Here is a 12,522-nt window from a genome sequence, read left to right on the forward strand (position 1 = left end):
CCAACTTCTCTGAGGTTAATTAGGAAAAAAAACATTAATGTAGATGTATTTAGCACTTGGGAATTTAAAAAAAAGAAATGTCCAACTTTAGTATGAGTTTGATACTATTAATACAAATCTTTATGTGCTGAAACAAGTGGATTCTTGTGTGACGGAAAAGTAGATCAGAATAATTCTGTTGAATATTGGAGCTTGACTTCTTACCAACTGCAGGAGGATATCATGCTGTTGTATTGTATGTTGCTTAGCAATGTAATGTGGGAAGCAGCACCACAGTCCTTGACAGCACCATTGTCCATTGAAATGCTTGTGAAATACTACCTGGGTTATATAAAGATAGCATACAGTTACAGAAAAATAGCATAAAGTTTCAAAACAGGACAAAGAGGAAGAAGGCTGTGAAGAAAAGGCATTGCTATGCCAGTGGCAAAAAGGTCTCCCTGGCTGATCTTTCACTATCTGAATATACACAGTATAAATTAAATATGGAGAAATCATACCTGTAAAATCTCATTACAGCTATGCTTACGAATTATGTACTGTATTATAGACTAACTACCCTCTAACAGTTGAATAGCTCTGAGTCCATATATGTGCCAATGCCTCTACATTACTGCCATATAAAGAAGACCTATCATTTATTGTTCAGATGTTTTGCTTTGGAGGCAAAGTTTTGCGCTCTAATGTACTGATTACTCAGATCGAGCAGAGTACGGACAAAAGGAGGATCACTAAGCAAAGATGGATTTGTTCTACAAACAGATTACACGATAGTGTCTCTTATCAATTAGACAAATGTGAATATTCACCTTTTGTGGCTTCACAGAGTACCAGAGGTTACAAGTCTCACAGGAATACCCTCCCATATTCACTGCACTTGCTTTTTCTCTGGTGCCTTTTGCACAGGGAAGTGTCAATCTGCTCTTGCTTGATTGGTTTTGACAGCCTCAGTACAACAGCCTCTGCCAAGATTTGCCTCCATGCATGCCCTGTAATGTTTCTTTGGCCAATCTTCCAGCCATTCACTATATTTTAACTAGCTAGAGAAAACAGCTTGGGTAATCTGTTTTCTGACATTCATAGCAGATGCCAAGACCTGTGTATTGAGGCATACAAGAGTGCTGCTTCATTGCTTACTGTTGCAACACTCTAAAACTTCAGCATTTCCAATGATACCCTCTTTTCTCCTGCCTAGTTTCATATGTTCACCTTTCCCTGGTAGGGGCGTTGCATAATTTTGAAATGACACGTGAAGGAGCTGATGTGATAGTGTCATTAATAACTCAAATGGTAATTAATTCCTCTCAACTGCTGCGATGTAAAGAGAAAATACACAAAACTAAATCTGTACACAGGAAATAGAGCACCATCAGACTGAATCTAAACTCCAGTACTTTGCAGTTATAAGCACTACCATTGGATTCACCATAGTCCCAGTAATTTTTGTAATTTGAAGAAGCATGCTCATATTCTTACTTTGTCATATGGAACAAGCCTCAGATTATGATGGTTCATAAAGACACAGGAGCATATCTGCACCTTAGTAAAAAAAAAACCTGAACAGACATGAGAGATCCTAGGGGCCTTTCCAAGGAACAATTCAATATTCCCTTTTATAGTATTTGGCAGGAAAACACCACAGAGTTTATTCAGCTTGAATTAACTAATGGATTTGAGCATTCTCTTTAACAAAGAGAAAAGATGTTGAGTTGCACTGACTGCAGGGTTACAGAATGCTTTGGATGAATCTCATAAACTGATTTACCACAGAATCTGTGTTGGCTTTTCTCTGAACTCACAGGCAGTGATGCTTCGTATTTTAAAAGGAGAATTCCTAAAATTTGTTTAGAACATTTATTTTTGCTGGTGTATGTATGATCAATAAACATGGGAAGTTATTTGCCTTTATTAAAAAAGTGAAGATGGACAAAATAAAAGATATGCTGTTGAAAGAAACCGTGTAACAGAAGCAAAAGTTTCAGGCGGGTCATACCCTTTCAACATGCCAACAAACCCTACTGCATAAACACATGGAGAATGGATTTCTTTAGAGAAGGACTTAATTCCTTCCCACAGAGCAGAACCATGTATAAATATAGGAGTACCAATGGTGAGATTTACCCTGTAGTAAGCCTCACTCATCTTCAGCCAAGAGGAATATTGTTTTGATCTCAATGAGTATGTATTTGAATATATAATAACCATTCCCCTAAATCAACATTAAGTGAGTTGTTTAAGCAGGAAGGGCACTTAGCTGGAAGTAATTGCATTTGCCTCCGTATGAAAACGGAAGTGTTTGTTGTGGAGACCTTCCTGAGCATACAGCTACTAGCTGTATCAAACTGTGCAGACTCCACACAGTGTTAAGGACATAAATGTCCCTTCATGATACAGGAATTCCAGAGAGACTGCACTGGAGGAAAGCCCATAGAAAGAGCTGTTCCCCATGTGTTAACATGTCTACGAAGGCAGTATTTTCTCTCTGGAAAAGAAAGCAGGAAAGTTTATGCAGGTCAAAACTAATCACTGGGAGGTGTTCCCAAAATCATACTTGATTCATAGCTGAAAAGAATACATTTGATGATTCAAAATAGTGAATGCAGAATAATTTCTGGCATCAGAAATATAATGTTTTCATGACAGGCTTCCTTTGGTCTTTGAATCATTTCATATTTCTTTGAATTCCTTAATTTGATTCCCTTAACTTAGTTTTTTAAGCTTCTGCCATATATTCTTGGTGTTTCAGCCTTGGCTTCCTTTTATCCGATCTGAAATTAAGATCTATTCTGTGGCCTCTGTGCCTCTAATGGATTTTCTGGTTAAACATAAGTGAATGTATAATTCAGCCAGAAGGTTTTTCATAACAGTGCAGTCTTACAATAGATTAAAAGCAGTTAGCTTTTACTAATGCAAGCCCCTTTTTGGATCTAGTGCTTCAGAGGAGTTCAGTAGAGACAGACTTCTTCCTTTATTCCTTACTTTCATCCTGAGGAGAGGTTTTTCAAATTCACTAAAATTCAATGCTCTTTATTTTTTTCTATTTTTAACAATTTGCAGCTCAGAACTGGAGAAGCTGGCTGGCATGATACAATTGCGCTCTGTCTTGTTCTCTGTATAAATAATTTTAGCAAGGAAAACAACATCTCTATTATCATAATCAATTGCTCAGAATAACTTTCAAAGTCTGCCCTTATGTTTTTCACCTTCCCAAGCACGTTGAATTCTGGAAGCACCCAGAAATGGGGAACAGTTGCAGTTAAAGGGTGAAGAGCAAGATCGTTCCTGGCTTCCTCACAGCTGAGCCTTTCAGTATCAATCAGCATCATTTACTCGGCTTGTCAGTTCAAGGCCACAAACCCATCTGATATTCATCCTTGTATTTCCCTCTGACTAAGCTAAGCCTTTGGACTAATTCCCTCTAGTCAGAGGATGAAAAACACACCTGAACAACAGATGGTGTATGCATCTGCCTCCAATGTAAAAGTTCAGAAGTGACCAATGTTAGATGAAGCTTCTTAGCATTTGCAGACCGACACTCTCACCAAAACACCTTTCCTCTGACGCTGCATTTCCTAAAAGAATGACTACAGAGCTACACACAGCGAGATTTATCCAGACTGATTTGGCTGATAGCATTTTGCATTTGTGTATCAAAAAATGTAAAAATGCAGGAAAAGGCAGGGAGTCTATGGAATGGCTGCAGGCACTTTAACTCTTCATTTTGTTTCTAGTTAAAATGTCAGGGAAAAAACATTTCATCAGGACAGTCAGAAGCAACAGCCTTTCATAGCTCTTCAGTGTAACCAAGGTCAGTTCCACACAGTGAAACAGTACTCTGAAGCTATTGCACAAATTCCACACTCCACCTGGGCTGGGGCCTCCCTGATGAATTTGCTGAGGCATATTAGTGCTTATTATGATGATTTACCTTGTGGAATGGCCACCTTTTTTGAAAGACTGGCATAAGGTTTATATTTATTTCAGGACTTCCAGTCACTACTAATTTGGATTGAATCTTTAGAAATAAAAAGACTTCTACTGCTTTTCTGTGGAGACACACAACTCCTCAAAGGAACCATTTAGGTAACTGATGATGGGATTAATTTGTGTCTTTGCGAGAGAAAGTAGAACTAAACTGGCCTCAGTGGAACAGGACCAGCAGAGCAGTTGCAGTGGTAGATCAGCAGTGAAGGAGTTAATACAGTTTCCCTTCAGAGAAGAAGATGAGGATGTCAACACTCCTTTCACCAGCCATATGACAAAATAAGTGCTGCACTGACACGCAGCAGATGCCTGGCATGCGGTTACCTGTCTACCACCAAACCAAAGGTTACAGCAAACCCGGAGCTAAGGGATGAAAGAATGGCACCCACTCATGTTCCAAAGGCTCCTTGCCTGCATAGCAAGAAGACTCATCATCTTTAATGCACAGCTTACCAACAGCACGTACAATTAAGTGACAACAGAGCACCTAACTATATGCCACGGAGACACACCAAAGAAAACAGCTTTTCTCAAAAGACCCCGTGGTTAAAGTGCAGCAATGATGTGAACACCCTCAGCCTGGGCTTTGGGGTAATGGGTATCGATGCATTAAGCCCTTTTAACTGAGGTTAACAGTTTCGGCTCCAATGCTTGATGGCACATTTTGCTACTACCTTTCGTTTCCCTACAGAAAAGGTTTAAACTCCCTCTTGTGGGTAATTTGAGAAAATTCGTTTTGTAACAGAAAGACCACAGCAGAGTTGGCAAGAAATAAATCTCTTTCTTTTAAACCTTCAGTTTTTCCCATACTATGTCCTCTGGCCATTCTAAAAGGGGTTGTGCAGTCTCTGTCCTTGGAGGTCTTCAATACCAGACAAGACAGAGCCCTGAGCAACCTAATTTACCTTACAGCTGACCCTGCTTTGAACAGGAGGTTGGATTAGAGACCTCTTGTGGTGCCCTATATTCTTATGATCCTATACACACAAAAAGGAGAAAGCATACTCTAAAAAGAACACAACAATCGCTACAGAAGATAAGGAAGTATCAAAGCATATTAGGAACTTCTTACTACTCTTTATTTCATTAGTTGGCATCATCTGTTGTTGAAGATTTTAGGCAAATTACAGTAGGAAACATGGAAATGTACTTCACTGTCCTAATTCCCAAAACAGATGAAGAGAGGCTAAGAATGAAACAAGTACAAATAAATATACAGGATAGGGTTGAAACACACTGACAGCAGCATCAGAAGTATTATCTCAAGAGTGTCTTCTTGTATCTGTATCCCAAAGTAACCAAACTCAGGCATACGTACTGCTAAATTACAATTTTGATTCACCACAGCCTAATTCTTAAAGTAGTAGCATAGTTCTGAGCATCAATATTCACTTTCTAAAAATAAATAAAACAATACATCTACATAATGTTTTAAATCCATAAGTCTCAAAGCACTTTAGAAAGTCAGAGGAGCACTACAGATCCACAGAGGTTACAACTGTTTGTTTAAAGTTATGAGATAGGGCAAGTGCACTGGATCTTGTGCTTTGCTGTTGAGCTCAAATCATCTAATGAAAGTTCAGCCCAGTTGCTTTGGGTGCAACATAATGAACATTTTATGAGATGGCAGAAATGGATACAGAAGACACAAAGGCAAAACAGAATTTACCACTTGGGAAATGTTCACATTCAAAGCCTATATATAAGAATAAACTCAAGAAATAAAAAGACCATTTGAGTCATTTCTTACAATGAAGCTTTATAGCACTATAAACAAGATATCAAGGCCATGGTAGTCAAAATGCTATGCCAGTACAGCTATACCCCTTTGTTGCACACGTTTTTAACTGGAGTCAACTGCTTGTCCTTGAATTTATTTTTTTAACAACCCAGCAGTCATTTCAACTGTGGGCAAAGGGCACTATAAGTGTACGCTTACAAATTCTGTGATGTGAACAAATAAAAGAAGATGACGTCCAAATCCTTCTAGATTGTATCCCATTCATAAATTAAATGTAGACCTCATCCTCTAAAGTTATTTAATATAATGTGGAATGGTAATTATGTTGAGTGTTTCCTCTTGGCAGATCCAGATTTTGCAGCTTCCTCACCTTGCTCTACTCTGCAGAGTTTCTAGATTATGCCCTGACCTTATGTTCAACTGCATTCACACTGTCAAACCTCCTATGGCAATCTAGTCACCTAATCCAGTGCCAGTGCAAATAATGTGCATCTTCATGGCATTTACCTTCTTTCTCATAGGAAAGGACCTTACATCCTACTTCTAATATCACCTGTTTGTCCTTTCAACCATGTGAGGTGTAACATTATGGATGCATTCGGTTCCCTTCGGTGACAAAGTTTCTCACTCCCTAAATAAACACCATATTTGTCCTACTATCTAGGGTCTTCTCCCTTTTATTTCCAGCATCTATGAAAGGTGAGTTGATTGGACAGGAATAACCAAGTCTGGTTTAGTTGAATCTCACATGGAAAACCACAGTTATGTGAAAACAGCACCCCTTTTTGCTGGATTGTTCAGTCACACAGAAGGGAACAAATTTATTTTTAAAATATTATTCTTTTTTCTCCATCAGAGACACTAGCTATTAAGAAAAAGTTCCAGGCTTGCATCATAAAACATTAGCGCAAGGCAATGTTAGATCTTATTCCTGCTTCAGAACTGCTCAGACAACACAATGAAAAATATGGGCTTCTAATGTCTCCCTATCCCTGTGCAGTCTGCATCACAGCAGTCAGTCTTTATTACAAACGTTAGAAATACGCTAAATGCACCAGCCTATTCACATAAGAGTAAGAAATTCTTCCTGAGAAAATAATGATGTGACCTCCTGGGACATGCAATACACTTTGCTTTCAGCTCTGATGATTACACGGCATTAAGGCCACTTTTGACAACTAACAATGCACCCAAATACACTGTCAGACACAAGACAGGCAGCTGATGAGTACTGACTAGTAGAAACGTGCCATTAGCAGCCAGGGAATGGCCCTCCTTCCGTAAAACCTCTGGCAGTAGGTGCGCTGGTCCCTGTGGAGGTTAAGCACATCCAGAAGCACTTCCTCCAGCTGTCGTTCTTTGCGAGATTCACTTTGGTAATTAACACAGCACAGTCCTCCACACAGTGGTTAAACCCAGTAGGAGGCACAGAAATTTCAGCTTATGTTTGAATGTTTTTCCTTAATGAACCAAGTCATTTTCAGATGGTATTGTAAAACATGAGCAACATACAGCCACCTCTATTTCAGCACTCCTGGACCCCAAGACACAGTTAAAAGAGGTTAAGTTCAACCAAAGATCACTAGCTCTTCTTGGTTTGTACAATAATTAGAATACTGATTTTCACATAGGTCTTTGAATTAATTAAATTTCTTCAATGGAATTTTTCTCCATGTGTTTCATAATGCAGAGACTGGGCAGTTTCCCCCCTCCAATCAGAGTTCTGACAATCTAAAACAGGTATGGCTATTTGTACTAGCTGGAGACGTCCTCTCTTCTTAAAATTCAAATTCGTGTAAGCACATACTTAAAATTACACTAGAACTTTAATACAGGTTTAAACTACCTACTGACAAAGATCTTATTTCTAGATTTTATTTTAATTGCAGCAAGAAAATAATTTATCATTTCAAAAAATGTATAATGGCACCCAAGAGCAACAGAAACTGGAAGAAATCTCCATAACGACAAATTATATTTAAAATCAACAATGAAATCCAGAGGTGTGGGGGTTTTATGCATAGGGCAAATTCTTTGCTCAGAACCAAAATCTTTTTTACTGAAGAGGTTGTTATAGTATAATACAGAACCTTTGGCTTGAAACCGACTGAAAAGCTGGGTTTACAATTTGGTATTAAAGGACAATCAATGACTGGAGAATACAATGAGCAAGACAGTGCCTGATATGAAATGCTACGTGTCAAGCTTGACATTTTATGTCTGTATTTATATCAATCTCAAGGAGGTGGAGTTTGCTGACAGCAAATCCCAGCCATTAAAACAGGATAGAACCTGGTGGAAAAGTTTGTCTGACTTGGTTTAATTGGGCTATATCTATCATTAGCATTATAATCTTTAACATCTACTGAAATTACTTTTCTCTTTCAAGTCTAACTTCTCTAGTGTCATAAAGTCTTATAAGGTGGTTTTTCTGCTATTGTTTTTCAGAGTTAATTACTTTTGGCTCAGTCTAGTGGTGCTCCAAGTTCCTGACAAAACCCAAGACTGAACAAGATCATTAGTGTGTCAACACAAGCGATCCCACACTGCACCATACTCTGAAACATCAAGCTATTTCACCTCATGCAAGGTGGATGCATTCCACCACTTAGGAAGCACCCGCTTACAGTATGTAGTGGCATAAAGAAATGCTGCTTTTTTGGCCATAGAAAATACACATATACTCACAGTGAGAGTCCAAATTTCTATAGTAGGAAGCAGCTGTCCTGTCTGTACAGCAAACACCCTTTAAGATGGCTGAGCGTTGGAAGCTGCCTACTGACATCTATCTAGAAGGACAGAAGCCCTGTGGGGTGAGGAGTTTGTCTTCTGGCTTCTATTTGTGAGGGGACAATGAGTTAATGTGTCATTTGCGCTTAGGCTAAGTAACAGTTTGAGACATTCTGGCTACATATAGACGCAGAGGTAATAAAAGGATGACAAATCTGCAGCAAATGTGCTAACAATAGGAGGCCGCTCTGACCGTACCTACATCCTGGTGTGTTAGAAGGTGCCTGGAGATAGGGTGATGAAAGGAATCCTTGCTTGAAAACTTTCTGCAAGAACTGTTCTGAGCACTGCATGCAACTAAGCCTCCTCTGAATTTTCGGCACAGCACTAAAGCAGCTGGCAGAGTAGTGCTGGCACAGTAGTGCTGGCACAGAGGCAGCTGTTAAGGCAAGAAGAAATAAGACTGCAAAGACTGAAATTCCATATAAACAGCGGCTGACGTGAAAAACTGAGGTCCTCTTTCCTTATCAACAGATCTTTTCAGTGGTAATTAAGCCCCCAGAGAAGTACGTCCCTGAAGAGCAAAAGATGGACCTGTTCAGATTTTGGACTCTGCCAACCCTGAAAAAATTGACGGGAGTACAGGGGAGGAAGCAGCTAATGCTAGGATGCACTGCCTCATTAGATAGCTCCAGCTATGAGAGGAGAACTCACATTAGGCTTCTTGCCAAGCTTTGCCACATTAGAGGGAGAAAGCAAAAGGACACAGAATAAAATTGGGAGAAGTAGTAAAATAATTTATACCAAAGGGTGAGACTCCTCCTCCTCATCACTGCACTCTACCCCTCGTTCTCCCAGAGTGAATGATACAGAGTAAAACATTCCCAAGTAAACTGCAGAATGTCCTTCCTTTTTTTTTTTAAGTTCTAATGAAAGAATCTTATTAATGACAACCAGAGTAACATGGCTCATGTAAGTGGTCAAATGGACAAGATTTGTCTGACAAGTAGGTTTTTGTCGTGGCAGCATATATTAGGAAGACCAAACTGGCCACAGAATGGGAACGTGGGGGAAAATAATTTAATTTCCAAATGAAACATTTTGGGTTTTCTCCATACTAATTAATGTTTTTAGACTAAATTTAAGTACACGTTAAAATATTTTAAAGAAAATTAAGGAAAGAAGAGAAACATTTAATTTGGTATCAGAGAACAGAAACAACCAATACATATTTCTTTCAATCCACCTTTTTGTTTCTCAGCAAAAAATAGAAGTTGGCTTTTTTGGGACATTTTTTAGTTTGAACGCATATTCAATTATTTGTATAGTTCTCCTCTGAAGTGCCTGTATTAGACTTTCTTCTTCTCTTATGAAGTTGGTATTTACCCTTAAGGAAAGGAAAACTGAATAACTGTAAAATAGAGATGGTAGCTCATGTCTCTTCCTGGTACTACTGGCAATAGCCCAATAGAAAGAATATATCAAGAGAGAATTAATATAGTGTGCTCTAAGGAGGTAAAGGAAATAATTTCTGTATATCAGAGTAAGTAATGTATTTTTCTCTACAGTAATATCGAGGCTTTCAGAAGTACTTACTGTAGACCTGTGCCAGCTTTCAAAACACAGACAATGCACAACATACCAGCTCTGAAGGTGCCATCTGCTCCACAGTTCTTCAGTCCTGGGCCTTTTCTCCCACACCATGCTACAGGTCACTATCTCCTCCTCCATGCCAGCACACTTGGCTCATGGGTTGCTAGGATCTGGAACACCAAAATGACAGCTGAAAACAGTCATTGTTTTTTAACAGATATTTTCAACTGCATCCTTTCAGTGATCTGGTTTATGCAAACAAACAGTTATTCTCCCATTTTGACAAGCTCTAATTGATAGCCATTCCCAACTTTCTTCTTTTTAAATCACTGGGTACAGTAGAAATAGCACAAGTACCAAAAAAAGAGATTACAAACCTTCGTATTAGCAAACTATAGCATATAACACCAAAGCTATGTATATGTGTATACAGTAGACTGACTCCTCCATGCTTTGATTCCTTCTCCTGTTAATATGTTTTGGACTTACCTTTTACCTCAATTTCCTTCTTGATCTACAGATCACTGAACATTCATCAGAGAAGGAATCCATTTACTGTCACTACAGCCAAAACCAGTATCAGTTTCTGAGGAGCCAGGGCTGTTGAACAGAATGTGGGAAACTCATGTCGAAGTGTGTCATATAGCCCTGGGGAACAGCAGATTACCGGTGCTGTAGGTGAAAACCTTGTCTTACAACGTGTGAGTAATGAAAACCTGAAGATCGGAACTGCTGAATGGCAAATGCAAACACAGAGCTTACATTTTATGCTTAGTGTAAATGACTACTGAAAAGCTGACATCTCCATGTGTAAATGGTACATGGACACGATGGAAAATGTCATCATACTTGTCTAACTTCTGATCAGCTGGTCCCATGCCCCATAGCTACCTAAGCCTAGATATAATTTTAAACCTATGCACAACAGTAAAAGTTGAATGCATGAATGTGCAGATGCAGGAACCAAACTATTGGGGGACTCATCAGCAAAGGAGGAGTAAGTACACAGTAATTTCCTCTCATAGGCAAGAGTACTTGAAAAATGATATAGGGAGACTACCAGTACAATTCTGAGCACAGATGTGTGTAGCCAGTGCTAAGCGGGAACTGCTCTCACTCCTGGCCAAAGAGAACTGGGCAAAATAGCTCACTGCAGAAGTTCCCAGAGCCAAGAGAGCTTCTCACAGCAGTATGAACATGTTGCTTGTAAGCACTTTACTGCCTAGGAATTTGGCACATTTCATCCTGGGTGAGGATTGTTAGACCTTATGCAGATTGCTCAAAGGAAATAGTTGAAAATTTGATTGCACATATGTGATACCCTGTCAGCAAAGCAAAAAAAATCAACTGCAGATCTGAACTGGAAAACGTGTATTGAACACTGATTTTGAGCATGTTAGGGGGGGAAGAAACTCATAAGGTACTTTAAAGTAGGTCCTAGTCTGCATATTGCCTGGAGAGGCACAAAGGCTGAAAGTCCATGTGAAATGTTTCTCATTTTTATGTTTCTCTGCAATCACAGTAGAAACAAATATTAAGCCTAACATCCCCACTAGCAGTGAGGCTCATTAGGTACAAGTTGCACCATTTCACTAAGGAAAAATAATACATTTCTCTGTGATTTATGAAAGCCAGAAGTCAGCTGACTGCTCGGGTCTCTCCCCAGTTGTGTTATAATTCAAAAATTTGCAAATGGACATTTAAAACATGTTTCAAAACAATTTGTGTCTGAGTGTACATCTTGTTTACAAGAACAAACTACTGAAGCTGAGTAATAAAACTTGGAGAAATGCATTTTATAGTGGAAACACTAGCACAGCTTTAATTACTTCAGGGTAACCGGCATCTCTGTGGACAGACTGTTCAGCCACTTCCAGTGTATTTTAAACCTACATGAAAAAGTCAAAGAAAAAATCCATACAGCAAGAAATAGAAACATAAATCCCTTCCAAATGCAAGATGACTTCAGCTGAGAAAGCTTGCAACCCATTAAGACACAGTCCTTTAGATGAAAGGAGAGGCAAGCAGTGGTATTTCACCCATTGTCCGTGTTGATTCCATTCTAACCAAAGTCAGAGGGAGCTTTACTAACCACTTAATAAGGAACAAGACCTCAAGTCTTTTGCAAATTGAACAAAAATAGTCATTTAGGAAATAGATTGCAGGCTTAGAAGGAAATGCATCTGCAGCTGCTGTATAAGAGACATTCATACCAATGTCCACTCCCTAGATAGAAGGCATCAAAACAGAACAAAAATAGGTGGGATATCAGTAAGGGCCAAACAATTAGCAACTTAATAGGCTTTTGCTAGGAGTATGCAGTTTTCTGTGTACAGCACAGATCCAGCCTGGGAGAGCAGCAGTGAGCCGGTCATACACCATACTGCTAATTACATCGCCATTCCAGTAGGTAGATACATATTAGAGTAAAAATACAACCTGATGCAATAACACACTGTCATCTAAAGTATTTT

At 39.1% G+C, this 12,522-nt stretch overlaps 1 protein-coding gene across 1 annotated transcript in view; it reads right to left on the bottom strand.

Annotated features, from left to right (window-relative positions):
* DAB2IP (DAB2 interacting protein) overlaps positions 1–12,522 on the bottom strand; it is a 245,549-nt gene that overhangs the window by 220,366 nt on the left and 12,661 nt on the right. The window contains exon 2 of the mRNA XM_054848432.1: positions 10,098–10,218. The gene's annotated coding sequence lies outside the window, so the exon portion shown is untranslated. The remainder of the gene's footprint in view (positions 1–10,097; positions 10,219–12,522) is intronic.

The sequence above is a fragment of the Grus americana genome, chromosome 20 (genome assembly GCF_028858705.1).
Source record: "Grus americana isolate bGruAme1 chromosome 20, bGruAme1.mat, whole genome shotgun sequence".
In the NCBI taxonomy this organism is placed as follows: Eukaryota; Metazoa; Chordata; class Aves; order Gruiformes; family Gruidae; genus Grus; species Grus americana.